At 50.4% G+C, this 20427-nt stretch overlaps 1 protein-coding gene across 8 annotated transcripts in view; it reads right to left on the reverse strand.

The window, feature by feature from the left end:
- Window positions 1-20427, reverse strand: part of HIVEP3 (HIVEP zinc finger 3) — a 474019-nt gene that overhangs the window by 143915 nt on the left and 309677 nt on the right. For 7 of the 8 annotated variants that reach the window (XM_073233752.1, XM_073233749.1, XM_073233746.1 and 4 more), the window contains one exon: window positions 19913-19993. The exons of the other annotated variant lie outside the window; for it this stretch is intronic. The gene's annotated coding sequence lies outside the window, so the exon portion shown is untranslated. The remainder of the gene's footprint in view (window positions 1-19912; window positions 19994-20427) is intronic. 8 annotated transcript variants of the gene reach the window in all.

Below are 20427 nucleotides of genomic sequence, written 5' to 3' on the forward strand. Positions count from 1 at the left end.
GGCAGGCATCTGTGTCTGCTGCACTCCTGGGCCACTGGGACCTGGACGTCCGCTCTGGAGAGGCTGAGCACGTGGCCCTTCATGGGGGCCTGATTGCGATGATGCATTAGGCAGCTGGCCACCGGAGCCTCCCCACTCCTCTGCTCAACCTTGCCCTCCTTAGCCAGTCCTAGCCAAAGCTGACACTCTCTTGGGAGCCTCATTCCCACCAACTCAGGCAAAACTGCAATTAACAGAGCTGCTCTAGGCCAGGGGCTTAGAATTCCTGTGGGCCTAGAGATGTGGCCAGGTCCATTTCCTCTTCTCAGGGTGGCCTCCTGCTCTCTCTCCTCTCCCCCCACTCACGTCTTCCCTGGAGCCACAACCACACAGCAGGCACTGTGCAGGCCAGGCAAGACCACTGTCTCCCACCCATCCCCCACCCACTGAGGCCCCCTCTGGAGAGAAACCTCACCCCCTCGGGGCCTGAGCATCGCCTCCTGGTTACAGTGGCTGAAACTACTGCCCTGCTCCCTTGAGGCCAGGTTCCTGGGGCTGCCGAGGCTCTGCATGCCCAGGTTTTGTGCCAGTTCAGACCGTGACAGCTCCCAGCTAAGAGGCCATTCCCAATCTCAAAGAGGAGGTAAGTAGAGGTGGGAGCAGTAAGCAAGCTTCCAAGCCAACTCAGCCTAGAGTCTGTTCCCTACATCCTGCTGCCAAGACCAGAAAGATGGATTCATGGGATTAGGGTCTGGAAAGCAAGACAGAGAAACAAAATGGGGAGGGTGGTATTTCTAGGCATGGGGTTAGCAGCATGGGACCCATGGCCCAGAGAGAGGATGCTCCACTAGAGAGGTACCACAGGCCTCCTGGTGAGGGAAGTGCACATCACAACTAGGTATTTGGAATGTTGAAGACCCTTGTTATGGAGGCATCCTTGAGACTGGGTGAATTGTGTTCCTTTTCCCATTTTTTTTTTCACCTCCAAAGCCACTCCCCAACTCCCTTGACATGCAGCAAATTCTGGTGGGTCCTGGAGTTACCGTGCTGTGGGCCTCTGGACCCCAGCCCCAGCTGAAGTGTCCAGGAGCAAGGTCCATCCACGCCCAGTATCACAGAACAGGGTGAGGTGGAGCCTGGATTTGGACTTATTTGCCAGAAGCGAAGTCTAGGACTCATTCCACGCTACCAGGACTGCCATTGAGCACAGAAAGGAAAGGGCCTGTTCCCTGACCTGGGTGCCTGGGGACTCGTTATGGCCTGTACCTGCAGTGGGAGTTGCTGGTCTGTCCCCATCCTCTCCTAGTGGTCCAGAGACCAGTCACATGCAATTGGGAGGAGGGCTGGTGACAGGGCTGGGAGGAAAGTCTGCACCCCTGGGACAGAAGGCAGCTGACCAGCTCACAGGCACCAATGTCCAGCTGTCTCCACTGGCACTGTACCGACCAGGGGTGTCACTCCTTCCCCTCAGCTCCACTCAGCCCTAGGCTCTGAGCACCTGAAGGTCAGATTCCGAAGCTCAGCCTTGCTATTGCTGAGCTCATCCTGCCCAGGCCGGGGAGGATGTGGGAAACCCAGTTCCACCTGAGGCTAGAATTAATTTTCTCACCATAAGCCACACGCTCTGTGAGTGCCCTGGGCCTGCCTCTGCTCACCCACCACTTATTTTAGGGCCCTTGCAGGCTGGGGCATCTCTCTGGGGGTCTGACCTGAGGCTGGTCCTGTTGCCCCATTGGAACTTAAGGTCCAGCTCACTTCGCTGAGAGTCTGGCACCTACCTGACCTCACCTGCCTGCCACTCCCAGTGGGAACTGGGCCCTGTGACTCATACTCTGGGCAACCATGTCTGGACCTTGCCATGAAGGGAGATAGGCCAGGACTGCTGAGCCCCCTTCTAGGAGACAGTGGTCGTCAGAGCCAAAGCACACATGAAGGCCTGGACAGCCACAGTGGCAACACCACAATTTATCTGTGAGCAGCTTGGGAAGCAGGCCTGAGACTGGGCCACTTATCTCAGGCTAATCTGCTGACACCCACCCCACTCCATGTACTCGCAGTGCTAAACGTGTCCACAGTGACGAAGGGGTCACTCTGGTCTTGGACTCATACTCTAATTCCCTTCTTCTAAACTCCATCTCTGGCAGGGTATCACTCAGAGTGCCAGACCAGTGGGCAAGATGTGGGACACTGAGCTATGCTCAGGCATGTAGTTCATAGCTTCTCAGCCGACTCACAGCGCCCAGGTTGGCCTGGCTCAGCCTATAGACCCGAGGCCAGATTCCACCCTGTTCTCCTTGAACTGACTGCCAGGCTGTCTCTGTCGCACTGGTGAGAAGGGTTGTCTTCTGCTGATGCTGGAGGTACAATGTGCTGCTCAGAAACTGCCTTGTGCCACCTGATTCCTGTGCTGGTTACTTACCCCTGGAAGCACCCCAAATCTTCTAAAACAGTATGTGGAGTAGAAGTCACAAAGGACAAACCCTTCATGGAAGCTTGCCTTTTATGGAAATAATCATAGCTACCAATTATTGAGCACTTGCTCTGTGCCAAGCTCCAGGCTAAACATTTCACCTGTGTTTAATCCTCACAGTAATAATCCTAGGAGGTAGTGATAAGATTATTTCCACTTTCCAGATGAGGAAAATGAGGCTCAAAGTCTGCCTTACTCTAAAGCCCTTCACATCCCCTAGGAGCTGAGAACTGATTGGTGTTTCAAGAGCTGTTTCTTGGGGTCCCAGGGGAAGCTCACAATTGAACATGTGATGTGCTCCCTCCCCAGCAATAAAGAAGTGCCCAGCCAGTGCCACACAGCTGCAGGCCTCCTGCCCACCTGACCCTGGGGCCAGCTGAGGAGCCACATTCTCTCAGATAAGCATTCTCGCATGGATACAACTTGCCCAGCACACATCCTCCAGGCCAGTGTGGGGCACAGCTGGCCTGTCCCCACCCGCCTAACAGGGTGGGCAGGTGCTCTGGCTGGCTGGGTGAGGGGGTGGGGCTTGAGGAAGGGAGAAGAAAGAAGAGAGACCTTGTGTCCAGTGCCACAGTCTCGTGACTCACATGTCCACTCCTCCTAACATGGCCTGGCTGCCTAGGTTTGAATGTTCTATTTGCAAATACATTCATTTACAAATCTACTCCCAGCTCACCTCTGGGAATGGTGGAGCCCTGCTCAGACACATGCGTCCTCCCTCTAATGCTCTCCCAGATGACATTTTCCCAGCTATTACATAATCAAGGGAGCCCAGCCCCCACTAGTCAGGCCTTTAATTGGAAAGCTCTTTTCCAAGGGCCCTGGGGATATAACTTATGCCAGCCCAGGCCCTCCTACCTCTCAGCCCCCTCTGGAGTCTCTCTCTCTCTCACATACACAGACACTCCTAGGCACACACATTTACATACCCCTGCACACAGGAACAGCTGAGGCCACATCGTTTGTCCATGCTGTCAGCCATTTTGTGCCCACTGTGAAGTATGCTACCCTGGGTCTCCCCACCAGGAAGTCCACCCTGACCACACCATGGGCTGACTTAGGGTTGGCCTCCTCCTGTGCTCAGTGTGCTGATGTGTATGCACCTGTCTCTCTAAGTAGGCTAAGACCTCTCCAGGGAAGGGATCCGCTCTGTGCCTCCAGCACCTGAATCAGCCTAGCCCTGGGTGGACACCAGGGGGTTGATGAAATAGGTCAGTGAATTATAAGAAGAATCCTACCAAATGCCCTATGGCTGGTGACTTGGGGAGATTTGCAAATCAGCCTCACAGACTTCTCAGGAGCACTGCAAAATGTCAGCTCTAGAAAGACCTGAGAAATTCATCCATTTTTCAGAGGGGAAGTTGGGGACAAATGGTACTTAAGAATACATAACATGTTAGTAGCAGAACCAGAGACTCAACCAACCTCCCGCAGGCCTCTCTCCATCATCACGCTGCCTCTGAACCTTGGTAACAAGCTCTGGAGTATTCATCTCCTCAGAAATGAATCTACCACCTTCTAGGCCCTGGGCCCACCCTGGGACAAAAATGCCACCAAGATACACAGTCCTGGTATTCAAGGAGCTATTCAGACATATGCCCCAAATGCTGTAAAGTAGGGTGAAAAGGGACTAACAGAAATGTGTGCAGAGATGCCACCCAGGGAGACAGGGGAGTTCAGGAGAGACATGTGGGAAGAAGTGACATTCCAACTGGGTCTTCAGTGAGAGTTGACAAGGAGATGGGAGAGGAAGTGGTGGTGCAGCTATAGACATGCGCAAAGACACATGAAATGATACAGCAAGATGGGGAACTGCACAAGTCAGCTGAGGCCGAGGCCCTCAGTACAGGAGGGAACCTGCACTTATAGGCTGGTGCAGGGGAAAAGGCCACATTAGAAGGATCTTGAAAGTTGTGCTAATCCAACTGGACTCCAGCCTATGGGTAAAGAACCTTGTATTTGGGGTCCATAAGCCCTATGATCCCTCTTCCTTGGTGCTCTCACCACATCCAGAGTAGTAGGAAGCACAGACAGATGCCATAACCCCACTTTCATTTACCCGGGCAGTCCCCCAGGCCCTGGAACAAACTCCTCTTAGCCGCAGATAGCCTTGCATCCTAGAGCTGGAGCTGTGATATGCTAGACCTGACACTGTGTGATATGCAGACAGGAGCTCATGTTGACTACATAATAGTGGTGTCCTTAAAGATAAGTCTTATAAACAGGCTTGGTACTTTGCATAGCCAAAGCAGCTTCTCTTGGGTCTGTGTGAAGGAAAGGGTTATTGCATGGCCCAGGGCTCCAAGTGGACACTGCAGGGTGTGGAGAGACAGGCCCACACTGGCTGTGTGCTTTCCCACAAGATGGTATCTACACCAAGAATCCTGGAGCATCTATTCAGACCCTCAGCAAGGCCCAGGACTCAGTGAACATTCAGAAACGTGAATCACAGGAGGCCGGTGGAGGGTGGAGCTAAGTCAGAAGAGGCTGAGGACCTGGAGGCAGGCCCTTCGCAGCTGCTGCCCCTGGCAGCCCATTGCCATTGCAGCGCTTAGAGCCCCTGCCCTCTGCTGTCCTGCTGATCCCACCCACTCATGGTGACATTCAGGACCCATGGAAGAACCCAGGAAGTTGTGTGGGAGCACAGGTGTGTTTTTATGAAGCTCAATGACTATTAAATCCCTAGCTGATTCCCAGCTGAGTGGTCCTTTGTCCTAAACTGTCTTCGAGGAGGCAGTGTCCTCTGAACAAGCCCTTTGTCTGGCTTCGGAGATCTAGTCAGGCCTCTTCAGTGTCAGATGTGGAAACTGAGCCCTGGCAAGGGGAAGTGGTTGATGAGGGTCATGCTGTGGGGTGAGAGCAGGGGTAAAGGAAGACCCAGGGCTCTTCACTCCCCGCATCCCCGCCCCAACTTCCTGGAGGTGACTCAGTGAGAGAGTCGGCACCGGAAGGAAGTGGGAAAGGGAAGCCCAGCCCGCTGGATTCCAGGTCAGCACCTTGGTAGTCCGAAGCCACCAACCACCTTGGCCATGTGGCCCTGCCTGTGCCTGTGACCTTTCAGCTCTTCCTTCCCAAGGCCACAGCTGCTGACTGTTTCCTCCAAGGTCAAGCTCACTTGGCTTCTCCAGGATCTCCAGGGACTCCCTGCAGTAATGCCCCATGGTGCTCCCCTCCTGCTGGGTCACCTCCACAGACTGGGCGAGTGGCCAGCTCTGTGTGGGCCAAAGGTTCATAAATGAACTGAGGTGAGGCATGATTATAGCCTCATGTTTAATATCTGGGGCTCTAGAGCCAGTATTCTATTTCCATCATCTGCTGGCTTGGTTAACTCACTTTCTCTGAAAATCTGTAAAATGAGGTGATAATATCTACTTTGTAGGTTGCTTGGAGGTAATACATGTAAAGCCTGCTACAAACTAAGCCCATACATGATAGCTCTCATCAGCACGTCCTTTGCTGGATAGATGTACATGCACTTCTCACAACAAGCTTGCAAAGGAGCTATGATTGTTCTCAATTAACTGGGGGGACTCCCGAGTCTCAAAGAGGTGAGAGCACACAGCTCATGGTTGGTAGAGGCAGGATTTGGACCTGGTTCAGTATGATTCCAGAGCCTGAGCATTTTCCCACCAGTGACAGCATCTTCTCTTGCTGTTGGGTCTCCTGCCCATATCTGCCTGACCAGCTGCAGGCTTGTGTGGGCAGGGCCTCTGCCAGCTGCCCTGGATTCTAGTCCCTGCTGTGCCACTTCCTGGGAGTGAGTCTCTGAGCCTCTGTAGTCCCAGCCCCGTACTGGAAAACTGGCTGTCCCCGAGCCTTCTTTGCGGAGGAACAAGGAGACAGATGATGGATGTGTGGGGCTCTGCATATGGTTCTGAGCTGCCTGAGTGCAAGGGCTTGGGAAGCGTCACTCCTCTGACCAGAACCATGGCCGGGACTGTGGTCACGCAGCCTGTGCCTGGGGACCCAGGAGGACCAAGCCTGTGGATGCAGCTGCCTCTACCACAGGAAATGCCACATGCCCCTTTAGCCTGGGGCTTTCCATGCACTGAGAACAGGCCTGAGAATGAGGAGGGAGAGGCTGGATACACACTGCAAGTCTTTCCTTCACTGGACTACATGTTCCTCAAGGGTCAGGACTGGCTCACAGACAGATGCAGATGAGTGGTGATCTGCCCCACATTCCAGCCACATGGGCCTGTGCTGGGTCACCAGATGGGCCTGGCTACTTTCCCCCATGCCCAGTTCAAGCACCACTGCCTCTGAGACCCCCTGACTTCCCAAGGAGAAGAGACCACCCTCTCCTTTGGAAGTCCCTGTCCCCACCTCAGCTGTAACATATTACTTAATCATATTTCCAATTTTACTTTGAATCCTTGTTGGAATAAGGTGAGAGTTTGAATAAACAAATACACTTAAATTTATTTCTTTTCCATCTGTTTCTCTTGCTGGATTGTAGCTTCCTAAAGGCATGTTCTGTGTCATATTCAGCTTTTTAATTCTCCATCCCCAGCATAGGGCATCTGTGGAGGGTTTGTGGCGTGTTTCTCTCCCCACCCATGCAGCTGTGTCTCAGCCGTACTCCCTCCTCGACAGCTGGGCCTGGGTTACAGTGTATGTGATGGTGAAGAAAATGGGCATTGATGATTCTATTACAAGCAAATGACTGGCTTAGGCATATGGAAGTTGCCTCACATTGTGGCTACCTTGATCCTGGGCTTGCTTCTGGGTTCTGGGCTATATGTTCAAAGATCAAAGTCCTCCGTTAAGTAATCTCTCCAGAAAAGTAAGCTGCTGTTGAAGACACATTAAGAGGTGGCCATGGGGTGTAGGAATCCATCAAAAAGCCTATCAAGGTGTCTCCTTTGCTCCTACACTCTTCTTCTGATGAACGTATATAACTGGTCACTTCTGAGACATATCAAACACTGTCTGACCTGGACACAACTGGATCATGGAGAGTTTGCCGTGGGCTTTCTACTACTGGCTGGTCCACACACAAACCCAGCGTGGCTCAAGGAGCCCTGGCGAAGGCAGTATCAGAGCCTTCCAGGCTTGGGAACAGAGAGCAGGAGTGGTGGAGACCTCAGAACCCAGGAAGTGGTTCCCACTGTTGTGAGTCTCTGGTTCTCATGCGTGAAAGGGAGCAGAAAACCCACCCTGCAGAGTTACTGCAGGGTCAGTGTGCAATTACAGGATGTTACCACAATTAGCTCAGGGAATGGTAGGAATCGATTCATTTATTCCAGCAGTATTAATTTAGCATGTATGATGGGCCAGGCTCTGTCCCAGGCACTGGGAACGATACATATACAATGGCAAGTTAGATGGTAGTGCTTTTATCAAGAAAAGCAAAGCAGGAAATGGGGTAGTGGCAGGAGAATGCTTTGCCATTTTCAATAGGGGCCAAAGAAGACTTCAAGAAGGGGACATTTAAGAAAAGATCTGAAAGAAGTGAGGGCGTGAACCATATGCATATTTATCCCTGCAGAGGGAACAGCAACTGCATCCCTCTGGCCATGTGGATGCAGGGTGTGAAAAGTCATTGCTGGCCCCATCACTGGGGCTGTGAAGACAGCTATAAGACATCTGGCTTTCACTCAGAGACAGGAAGCCACTGGAGGCCTTCCAGACAAGGGTTGACCCAACCTGACTTTTATAACCGATCAATAAACTTCAGCTGCCTCTTCCCTTCAAAGCCTTATTCAGTACCCAGACCTCTGCAACTCCAGCTCATATGCTTTCTCCTTTCTCAGATTTTTTCCAGTTTTCTTAATTCACCCAAACCAGAAGGGCCTTCTCACTTTCTGACAAGTGCAGGCTGGAAAGGGACCTTGCAGAGAGATTGTTGTTGGGAAGACAGAGAAACAAGGTCTTAGGTTCAGGCTCTTGTCTTCCCTTGATGCTCAGAAGGCCTCTGGGCCCAGCTGAACTGTAGTGTGCACACACACTAACTAGACTCCCAGTGATGCTAGGGACACTGGCAGAATCTCCAGTGCCACTTCATCATCTGAGCTGCCTCAGCGCAGAACTGGGAATTTCACTTGGCACTCCCTCACCCTGCTTGCCTACCAAAAGGTTAAATCATGTGTTTTAAAATAAAACAATTCCCATCTCTGTCAGTGGTTCTTAACCTTTTTTGGGTCACCTGCCCCTTTGAGAATCTGCAGAAAGCCATGCGCTCTCCCTTCAGAAAATGAACACAGGTTATGCACTCATTCTCTTATAATTTCAGGGTGTTCACAGATCCCTGAAAATCCAGCAAAGAAACCATTATCTATGCCAATGTTTTTCCAGTCTGTAGCTCCAACTGAATGAATGAATGAAGAAATGAACAAAAAATAAGGAAGCGGCATGCAGATGGAGGGATGACAGGGGGTGAACAGGACAGACAGATGCAGCCACCTCTGGGCATCAGGATTCTTGCTCATGGCTCCTGCAGCCCTCAGAGAAGCCAGCTGAGCAGTCCTGTGCGGTCTGCCCATGCTGGCCAGGTGTGCTGCAGGGAGCTGAAGCTTACCTCTTTAAGTTTCATCTATTGCTCTCATCCAGACCCTCTGAGTGACTGTCTTTCTAAAAGGTATCACACGCTTTACTGCCTTCCTTAGAGTGCCCTGAACACAGCACAACAGAACCTTTTCTGGGTGACTAGGGGGCAACAGCGTGAATATAAATTCAGGCATAGAAAGTAAACAATCTCGTGGTGACATGCAGCTGAGCCCCAGGCTCCTATGTCAGGCCCTCCCCATCCCAGCCCTCCTGCTGGGACCCAGGCTTCCATTCTCCCTTAATTTCATTTTTCCAATATATCTCCTGAGAAGCTGGAATGAGCTTTTAACTCATTCTTATAGTCACACCCCTCACTGTGAAGCTTTTAACGTAATCTCATTTTCTTGTAATCACTGTTCTGTTATGACACAAGGAGGCCTGCAGACGTGACTGGGGTGGGTTGGCCTTAACACGGCCCTGGAGAGTTCTTCTAGACACAGCCTCCAGTCACATGGCTCCTGGACCCCTTCTTCTTCCTTCAACATTCTTCCTCCTCCTCATCACCTCACTCCAGCCACTGAGCTGGGAGTTCCCCAAACAGACTCTGTTTCTACCTTTGTCCCTTTGCATGTGCTATGCCTACCACCTGGGACACATTTCAGGACCTGCATCTTATTTCTTTCCGCAGCCAACAGCACAGGGTACATACTGATGTTTCCGTACATGTTTGTTAAACATGTTTCCTTCGGAGTTGTCTCTCTGTACCCCTACTGTGGGATTGCCTGTGGTAACCTCAACCCACTGCTGTTAGGGTCTCACCTCCCACTGCCTTCCCAGGGGCTCCACTTCTCATCTGTGAGAACTGTGTGTGAACCACGAGGAAATGGGTACTGAGGGAGTCTCTAAGGAGTAAACGAACTGACTTGTGTGACTGGGCCACAAGTTACGGCTGCCCTGGTGCAGCAGCTTTCTGAGATCCGGGTGGGTGAGGTCACTGGATGGGAAACCTCCCCCAGGGAGTTGTCATAGTAACCATGACTTTCAATTTCATGCAAGAGAGTCCCTGAGAGGAAAACAAACCAAGGGGTGGGGGAGGAGTGGTAAGAACCCATCAAAAGCCTCCTAATATTGTCCTCCCATCCCCTTCTCTTTGCTTCTTGCTGGTTTACATGCTCAAGGTAGATGCCATTATGCGTGGGCATCTGAGTAGAAGCTGCCTAAAATAGCCACTTGACTATTTCAAGGAGCAGTTGAATATGCATGAAGCTATTTTAGAAAAGATGTCCCTGGCCCAGCCAATCCGAACCCCATCCTTACCCTTGGAAATGCTAAGAGAAGCTGAATGGGACCTTTCTTAGTCTTTCCCTCTAGGGTGGGAGGTTTACAGAGGCCACAGAAACCACACCCTGGCTGATGCTGGTCTGTCAGCTCTGCCTCCTGATCCTGCGGCCACAGAGGCTCCCAGCAGGCCGTTCAGCCCTCCAGTGTCCTCCAGAGCCTTGGCAGCCCTCACCGACAAGCCTGCTGCAACCCAATCGGCCTCGATCCCTGGAGGTCTCAGATCGGAGGTATTCCCATTCGTTTGTCCTCTTATTCATTCAACACACTTGTATTGATAGATAAAATGTGCAGGCAATGTGTTGGGTGCTGGGGATACAAAGAGCTCTGAGACAAGTTCATTAGAGGGGGGTAGATGGACAGGTGAGTAGAGATAATGGCCATGTAGTTCAAAAACAGAGGGTGGTTCAGGAGAAGGAGCCCTTGCTTCTTCCCAATGGCTGGAGAAAGACAGCTTTTGAGCTGAGCCTCGGGGGATGAGCAGAAGGCCCTTGAGTATGAAGGCAGGGCAGGCTCAAGGACAAGGATGTGGTTGGATGGGGCTGGGGTGGGATGCCCTGGTGGGCAGGAGGGTTTGCCTGAGAGGAGGTGAGAAAGGAAGGGGAGCCAGACTGTGGGGGCCAGGAGTGCTGGCTAGCACCACTTTCTCTGAGCCCCAGGCTGAGCTGGTAAGGCTCCTCTTGCAAGAATCCACAGGGCCTGGTGCATCCCTGTGGCTCCCCTCAATCTAGATTGAAGCCAGACAAGGGTCTGGCCAGATTCTCCTGGGCATCTCTGCAATCCAGTGCCAGGCTGAGCGGCACTGAGCGGGAGCTCACAGAATTTAGGTTGAAAGCATGGATTCTGGAGCAGTCTGCCTGGGTTTAGATCTGGACTCTGCCTCTCACCAGCAAGTTATCCACCTTGGGCAAGTTATCGACTTCACTTTGCCTCAGTTTTTGCACCTGTAAAGTGAAGATATTAATAGTGCCTATCTCTTTTAGTGAGAAGTATGTGAATTAACCTATGTAAAGGGCTTAGAAATCTGTGTGGCATGCCATAAGCAATAGATAAAACTATTAGCTGTTTTTTAATTCTAAGGAGTTTGACTTTTATCTTGATGATGGAATGCCATTGGGGACAAATTTTTCTTGCCAAAATAAAAAGAACTTATTGCTTTGACTGATTTTACTCATACATGTTCACTAAAAAATAATAAAGCATTCTGTGAACAAAGAAGAAGGGGATAAAACACCTTAAACGCTGACCCTCAGATAACTATTATTAACACGATCACCTTTTTACATAGAGTCAATCCTCATTATTCATGAATTCTATATTTGCAAATTTCACCTACTTGCTGAAATTTATTTGTAACCCCCAAACCAATACTCATGGTGTTTTTATGGTCATTGGCTGTCATGAGTAGAGTGGCAAAAAATTTGAGTTTTTCATAAAGCTCATGCATGTTTCCAGCTGGGGCTGAGAAAGGCGACGCTGCCTTCTTGTTTCAGCTCTTAGATACAAACAAGTGTCCTTTTAACAGTCTATTTAGTGACTGTTTTTTTTCATTTTTGTGCTTTCTGTTGGTGATTTCCCTGTCTTGTGCCTTACAGAGAAAATACATGTGTTAGATAAGCTACCCTCAGTCATGAGTTAATGTGCTGTTGGCCATGAGTTCAACATTAATGAATCAACAATACATAGCAAGTAAGGTGTTTTTGACAGAATACACATAAAATAAGGTTATAGACTGATCAGTTGGCAAGAATGCTATGACCAGAGGCTTGCAGGAACCTAATGCTGTATTTCCCCAGAGGCAATGGTTTAGTGTTCACTGATTCAGGATTTGTGGGACTTTATAGAACACAACTACTGTGATTAACAAGAATCAACTATACTTTTCTAGATACACAGATGTATACTTTTATGCATTTAGGAACATATCTTCCATACTTTTTTGACAACTTTAAAAAACTCTTATATTCATATGTCAAAGTTATCTTTCCATGCCCATAAATACAGGTCTCCAGATGGCTGCATCTCTGGGAGCATTTCTTCAATTATTAATGAACAGCTAGCTCCCTACTGATAGCCAAGTTGGTTGTTTCCCATCATTTGCTATTATAAACAATACTATGTTGAACATTCTTATTGGTGACAATAACTAACATTTATTCATTACTTACTATGGGCCCAGATCTTTGTGGAAGAGTTTTCTAAGTATTATCATATTAAGCCTCACAACAAGCCTGTGAAAGTGATATTATTGTTATGCGGACTTTACAGAGGAGGACTCTGATGCTTAGAGATATTTAGTAACTTCCAGGGTCACACAGCTTAAAGCCAGGCTTTCTGACTTCTGATACCTCCCTCATTCTTGACCAGTGTGCTCTGCTGCCTTCTTACACAGGCAGTTACTATGTTTTGTGCTTATGGGGCTTTTGGTAGCTATGTTCTTTCATGATTCTGGATTCAGTTTCATATTTAAGTAGGCATTCTCCATCCAATATGACATAAATACTCCCTTATTTTTTTTCTTCTAGTACCTTTATGGTTTCATGCTTTTTTATCACCTAGGAATTTACTTTGGTGCAAGGACTGAGGTGTGGATCTGGTTTTATTCCTTTTTTCTTCTACAGATAGCCAGCTGGTTGTCTTTATAACATGCTAGGAATCATCTGCTTTTCTGTCTCTAATATATATTATATATTTAGATGTTTAATTCATAAACCAGTTCACAATACCTTCTTTTATCCTTGGCTATTTTATGCTCCTATTTCTTTGGAGACTAGTTTTTTCCTTCTAATGCTTTCTAACTGGCTCACTTTGGTGTCACCTTCCTCATGGAAACTTTCCCAGCAAACCCTGCAGAGAATGATCACATGAGGCCTTCTTCATTTCACCGGTTCTCACCCTGAATCACAGTTACTGGTTAGACGCTGGGCTGCTGGAAGGCAAGGTCCCTGCATGGCCTGCTCGCGTTTCTCTTGCCGTACCTGGCAGGCAGTCAAGGGCATGGAGATGGTTATGGGATGAATGAATAACTGAATGAACGAATGAATGAAAGACTTCTTCCTAGAAAGCTGACAGGGAAGGGAAATGACTGTATCACAAAATCCACTTCTCCAGAGACTTTCATTAGAAATAAAAGTTTCCTCCTCCATTTTTTCCTCGGCTAACCCCTAAGACCATGTGAGAATCGGAGAAGTGGTTGCTGTTAGATTGATGGGCCATGAGCCACATGCCCTAGCACCTCTCCCCGGAGACTGCCACTCTCAGCGAGCAGCCTGGGCCCTTTTCAGGAGACTCTTGAGGCTTTGAGAGCCCTCCAGAAGGAACACAGGCATTCACAGTGAGCCTGCTGCTTTGCTAGACATTTTGAAAATTAGTTTCCTTTAAGATACAACAACATTGCAAGTTGGTATCACTAGTCCTATTGTGCAGAGGAGGAAACCGAGGCTCAGAGGGATGGAGCCCCTAGCCAGTAAGTGGCAGGACTCACCAGAGCTGACGTTGTAGGACTCTGAAGGCCTGGCCTCTCACATCATAACATCCAGAGCACCATAGCCTGGGACGCTAAGGGACCACAGCCCAGAGAGGAGTTACGTATGACATTGGAGAGCAAGGTCCCTGTCCTCCTTGAGTCTAGATAGTCCCTGGAGAACTTTTCTTCCTCAGAGCAGCATCCGATGCCTATGGATTATTTCTGAAGAACATCAGACTTGGGTCACTGTCTGGGCTGGGGACATATGACACAAGCCATATTGTTGCCATGGGAACTGGGGAGCAGAGGGATGGCATAGGTAGATTTGCTATGGGGGGAGGCGTTTGTCTCCAGCCCACGTGGGGGGATGCCCTTCCACTTCTTCCTCCCAGCCTACCCAGGTTTGGAGTTTCTTTACTTGGCCCAGCAGGATCCTCCCAGAAGTCCAGTCAAGCAGCCGCTTCCTTATTGGGCTGGCAGCTGCTGGGCAGCCCTTGGCATATTTCTAAGCCTGGATTAAAGCTCCAGTTTCTCATGTGAGTTGGGGGCCAAAACATTTCCTGGGCTTGACACTGTCTGGCCTTGGGCAGGCCCCAGGGACGTGGAGATGAGCAGCCCACGGGTCTCCTGCCTCAGGGAGCTCCATTCTGGTCAGGAAGCAGATACTAAGGAAAATGTCCCAGTCCTACCTAGGTGCCATGATAGAGATGCTAAGTGCTGAGGGAGCCTAGATGGGCAGGGGGAGGTGGGTGTCCAGCACTGGCAAGTTGTGGGGGTTGGACATCAGGCTAAGGCATGCGGGCTTCATCCTGTGAGCAGTCAGTCGCCTTGCAGTTGAAGCAAGAGTCCCCATGATCAGATTGTGCTTTAGAAACAGGCCAACTAGGTGTATTTATTTTCAATAAACATACGTGATTTTTAAGATGAACATTAAAGTATCTCGTTTGGAGAAATAATACCAATATAAGGAAACACAGAGCGGACGGCCATGCAGCTGGTTGAACTGCTCCCCTATATGTTACCAGGGAACGGAGAGCCCCCTGGACTTGGAGTGAAAGACCCCCACATTCCTTTTGAGTTTGAGTTCCTGCCACTGACTTGTGGGTGACCTTGAGCAAATTACTTTCCCTTCTCAGCCTCAGTTCCCTTGCCTGTAAACTGAGATACTGTCACCCAATGCACAGGGCTGCCATCGGGACAAAATGGGGTATCAAAGGTCATTGTACATTTGCACATACCTGACACGGGCAAAGCATTAAGGTGAGCTCCAATAGGCTCTCCAGGCTCCCGCAGGGCCAGTTCAGACTCCCCGCTGCCCTGCTGGGAAGCAACACCCAGCAATTTCTTAGGAAGTCTCTCTCAGCTGTTCCAGCTGAAAAGCACAGCCTGTGAAAACACGACCCCATCCAGAGAAGCAATCACCCATGTGTTCGGGGGGCCACCTGCCTACCGCGTCCAGCCTGCTGGGCCATGAACATCAACAGGCCCCTTCCTGGTGGGGGAAGGAACAGGGAGCCAGCTTGTTCTCTGACAGCAGAGGACTGCGGGCCCTGAGGAACATTTTAAGGTGGGACCCTGCCTCCTGCACCATTGGCAGCTGTCTACACAAGGCATCCATTATGTGTGGGCCCCAAAGCCAGCAGGCCTGAGAGCCCAAGCTAAAATTAGTAGAAAATGTGCACCCGCCAGAGATGCAGACCATCCGAAGGTCAAATGCCTCCGGCCAGCCACCCAGGCGGGAGTGGGGGAGCAGGCACACAACAGCTGTGGCAGCAGCTGCCTCCGGTTCCTCTCGGGCTCGGGGATGACAGCCCTGCCCAGAGGCCAGGTTCAATAGCTCAGTTTGATTTAAAAGATAGAATGCAGACTCTAATCCCAAATACATATTTAAAAAATCTGTGTATGTGCAGAGAAAAAATGTGGAAGACGAATTCACTAAATATCTAAGAGGCTATCTCAGTCTCAAATGTGGAATAGTGGGTGCAGTTTTTCTTTTCCTGTCCTTGTCAACATTTTCTCACCACGTATGTATCAGTTTTGTAGGCACAAGGAAACACAACCAAAGAAGTTGTAAGTTGTATATTTATATATTAAATATAACTTAACATGTATTTTGTGTTTATAAAAATGATCACATTGTTTATGCTTAAGGCGTATAGCATCTATGTGTGTGTAAATAGATTTATGAACCTAATCCACTGGTGTTGGCAGCTTTGAATCCTAGAATGTCAAGGCTGCTGGCATTAGAGATCAACATTCTTCAAACCTTCATTTTATGGAGGAAACTGAGGCCCTAGAAGCAAAGCAGGAAGCTGAGAAATTACTTTTCATTGAGACTGATCCCAGAGAGCAGTTTCCCTACACCTGACCCCCTTTAATTCTGTAGTCATTTTTTTATCCCCATTTTATGGAAATGGAAACTGGGGTACAGAGAATTGAATTGATTACCCAAGGGTGCCCAGCTAGGAAGCCCCAGAGCAAAGTCCCAGACCCCATTTTCCATCTATAGTCCACTGAGCTTGAAGACAGTCTTTGAAAAACACCTGCTCCTTGAAGTCTCAAATATCCAGAAAGCAATCTCTTACAGGAGCAAATTTTGAATCTTTCCTGAGCCCCTACTGAGTGATGTATGCCCCTCCTGCTTCTGGGGAGACTACTGCCAGAAGCCTTTGAGGGAATGGGTGACAAATAGTGGTGTGGGGACACAAATAGCACAGCGACCTCCCTTTCCTGATGTGGGGCAGGCAGGGCAGGACTTCAGAGGAAGGTGGGCAAGTGTCAGGCCTTCGGAACAGGGAAGATGAGCCAGAGAGGCTGCCATTCAGACTCTCCCTTATCTGGTCCCCTCCAGCCTTTCAGAGCTCCAGACCTGGCAGTGCCTCAAGGTAACACCAAGTGCTTGGACCGGGGGCCTTTGCCCCAGCTGCAACCTCTGGAGTGCCTGCCCCCACCCCCATTTTCTGCCCCAGCTCTTTCAGGGCTTAGTTCATCCATACATTTCTGCATTCTTGTTAGTGAACACATTTTTACTGAGTGCCTCCACGTGCTAGAGCACAGACATGGTCCCAACACTGTCAGTGTCTCTAGTTTTTAGATGGGGCTTAGTGCTTAAACTACCCTAGGTCATTCAGGCATGGACTCTGAGGCCAGCCTGCCTGGGCTCAACCTGACAAGGCCCCTTCTCAGCTGTGTGTGCTTGGGACAGTTCCTCAGTCTCTCTGTGCATCAGTTCTCCTCACCTGTAAACGACGATGTAACAGTACCTGCCTTATAGAGTTGTTGTGCAGATGGAGTATAAATCCACATGAAGCCCTTAGAATAGTGCCTGGCATGCAGTAAGTGCTCAATAATTATTAGTTATTATAACTATTATTATCATCTGGCTCAGATTCCCTCCTTATGATGCCCCCTGCTGTCTGGCTGCTATCTCCTCGATGATCCCACAGCACTTTGCCCCCCAGTAGAGCATCAGAGCTATGTAGCATGGGCATTGGGGCTTGTCCACCTCCCTCTCTGTCCTTGGGATACAGACCAAGTTTTATTCTTCTCTGTCCCAAATCTCAGCACAAAGGCAGCAAGAACATCCCCAGGACTACTTCAGGTTTGTGGATAACACATGCCCTCAACTCCAACCAAGAAAAGCCTCGGAAGCTCCTTGCTGCCTGCGCACTGCCAGCCTTATCAAAGAACTCAATGATGTTCTTCCTAAACCGTGAATCTGAGCCCTGGGTGTGACTCTCCCCAACTGACAAGAAGCAGGCTCTGGGCTTCCTTGAATGCTTCTTTGTGACAGAGAGCAGGGCAAGTAATCAGAACATCACCATCAATGCCCTGCGCCGCCAGGCTGTTTCCCATGGCTATGGCTTCGCACATGCTGGTCCACCTGCCTGGAATGCCCTCACCCACTTCCTGCAGTCCTCCTGATTTGACAAACCCCTAAGATCCCTCCACCCTCCCAGGGCCAGCTCACACGCCCCCTTCTCCACAGTGCTGTTCCTCTCTTGCAGTTGTTATTTATTTGTTTCCATGTCCCCTCTGGGCCCCCAGTGTCCACCAGTGCCTGGAGCAGAGAGGGTGTCAGGAAAGTTCTGCTAAATGAACATTTCAAAGGAAAATCAAGCCAATTGTCCTGCCTGGCTGCTAAGGCACAGATGCTAACTCTTCATGCTCCCTTTTGAACCAAAAAACTCACAGGGCCTGTCTAGGCCACCACTGCTCATTGGTGGCTGCTGCTTCATGACGGGGACACGAGCTGGCAGAGAAGCATGGAAGGTAAGCGCTGGCTGGCTGGCACCCAGTGAGCTGGCCTTTCACAGGAGCTCTGGCATTAGATTCGGAGAGGCAGGTAGTTTAGAGATGAACCTGTGGGCTTAGACCTACTACGTTGCTCCCCTTGGGAACGACAGGGCAGGGCTGGAAGCCAGTGCTCTCGGGCCCCCAAGCCCACTCTTTCTCCTGTGAGACTACAGATGTGAAAGCGTTTCAAGTTCTGCCAGGAGATGAAACTGTAGAAGTATAAAATTATGAAGAATTACCAGTCACACAGAAAACAAGGGCAGGGGCCACCTTGTCTTGATTTAGTGGAGAGAAGAGGGCTGAAAGGGACCTTAATAATGGCACTGACTGCTTCAAGGGTGCCACCCTGGGGAAGGGCAGGGAGGAGGGGAGCTGGGCAGCATGGAAGAGGGGGTTCTGATGGCAAGCCCAGCAGTACTCTACTGGAGAAGACTGGGCACAGGACAGGGACCCCAGAGAGCCTGCAGGGCTCTGCATGAGGAGACTTGCAAGGCTGCAGTGGGGCCACAGACCCTTCAGCAAGGGGCATCCTGCCCAGGGCCCCATTGTTCAGGTTCCATAGGTTCTAACATGAGAACCTCCTCTTAGCTCTTGGCCTCTCCCCAGGGCCTAGAGGCCTCTCTTGGCACCACGGAGTCGTCTACCTCCCTTCCTTGATCAGCTAGGGCCCAGCAGGAGCCCCTTGGCATGGCATTCAAAGGCCTGCCTACTTTTCCCAGCCTTGCTTTCACCTACTCCTTCTCTGTGCCTACATCCCAGCCACTCCACCTCTGTACTTGCTGTCTCCTCAGCCTAGAATACCCTCCACTTTTAATCTGGTGAACTTCTATTCATCCTTAAAAGCCCAGTTCAAGGGTCACCCTCAAATGGTCTTCCCTGAACCACCCCACAACCAAACCCAGACAGAACAGGCCCCGCCTGCCTTCACAGGTTTCCTGTACTGTGGCTATTTGCACATCATCTCCTTCGGATGAGAAGATTCTTAATAGGAAAGACTTGCATCACTCATCTCTGGGCCTCGCACCCTCTAGGCCTCATTCCCTGGGCAGCCTGCCCCATAGACCTGCCCGCAAGTTCTGGCTCCACACTCCCTCCTGCTCTAAGGGAGGCCTCGCTGTTCAGTGAACCTGGTCCCCCAGTCATATTCTGCCTCAGGCCTGCCCATGCTCTCAGCATGTGGGCAGACTGCCCTTCTCATATGGGTACTGCAGCCACAGTGACTGCGGTGTACTGTCCAGCCACGAGAAGGTGGGTGTGGGGCTGGTGACCGTCCATGTCTGAGTCTGACTTCAAGCAGAGTTTGCTAGAGGCGACACAGTGCCTGCCCCCAAATGCATACATGCGCACACACATGGGCACACACAGCCCAGTCCAGGCTCTCTATAGATGTGAGGTCCATGGAGCAAGCAAACATGAGTTGAGTCCTAGGGAAGTGTTACACAGCTGTAGTGGTGTCTCCACTGCCCCTCCTCCATCCCCGGGCATTGGCCAGAGCCTGGAACAGCTGGCTTATGGCCCATTCTCTGAGTCCCATTCACTCACTTTTCAGACAGGGAAACAGAGACTCAGAAAAAGAGGTTCTTGCTTCAGATTTTCCCAAGCAGTAGTGGAAGACCTGGGGTCAGAAACGGTTCCCCAGCTTCCATCCCAGGTTGTGTTCCCATCGCTACATGCTGCCGCTTGCAGAAATGCCAGCGGGATGTTTCGTAGATTTTTCCTTAAGTCTAAGTAGAGTATCAGGCCCCACTCTCCTACCAAGGCTGAAGTCCTCCCCACCTACCTACCAGCCACAAACATGGCCCAGTGGCCTTCGGACTGTGTAGAGAGCGCTCTGTGTCCTGGGGTGCAGGGCAGAGCCAGGGGGAGCTTACCTGCCAGAAGCCAGCCACGGTCTCATGGCCGAGATGTGTCAGAGATGTCTAAGAGCTTAGAGAATTGTGTTGGAGGGAGGCCTGTGGGAAGTAGAGAAAGTGAGAATATCATACCACTGCCATCTGTCAACTTTCATCTAAGTTTGAAAAATGCACCCAAAAATGGTGAGAACAGCCTCGCTGAGAGCGGTCTCAGGGCCAGGTTCCAGCCACCACCTCTCCTTCACAGGGTCCTCACCACAGGGTCCAGATCAGGGACCCCCGGGGATGTCCACAGGCTCACACCCCACTCACAGAGCAGGAAGTCTGAAGTCAGCAGCTCCTGCGCACTATTTCCACTCTCAGGCCCAGAAACTCTCACTTTCAAGTACGCCTTGAGAAAAGCATCCCCATGGGTGTCGTGAGCACCAGTCACCATGATTCACTCGTTCCTTCTTTCATTATTCGCACGTTCACACAAGCATTCAACAGCTGTTTGGGAAAGCTATTCTACACCTGCGTCAGGGCTCACAGAG

Source organism: Manis javanica, chromosome 4, assembly GCF_040802235.1.
Source record: "Manis javanica isolate MJ-LG chromosome 4, MJ_LKY, whole genome shotgun sequence".
NCBI lineage: Eukaryota > Metazoa > Chordata > Mammalia > Pholidota > Manidae > Manis > Manis javanica.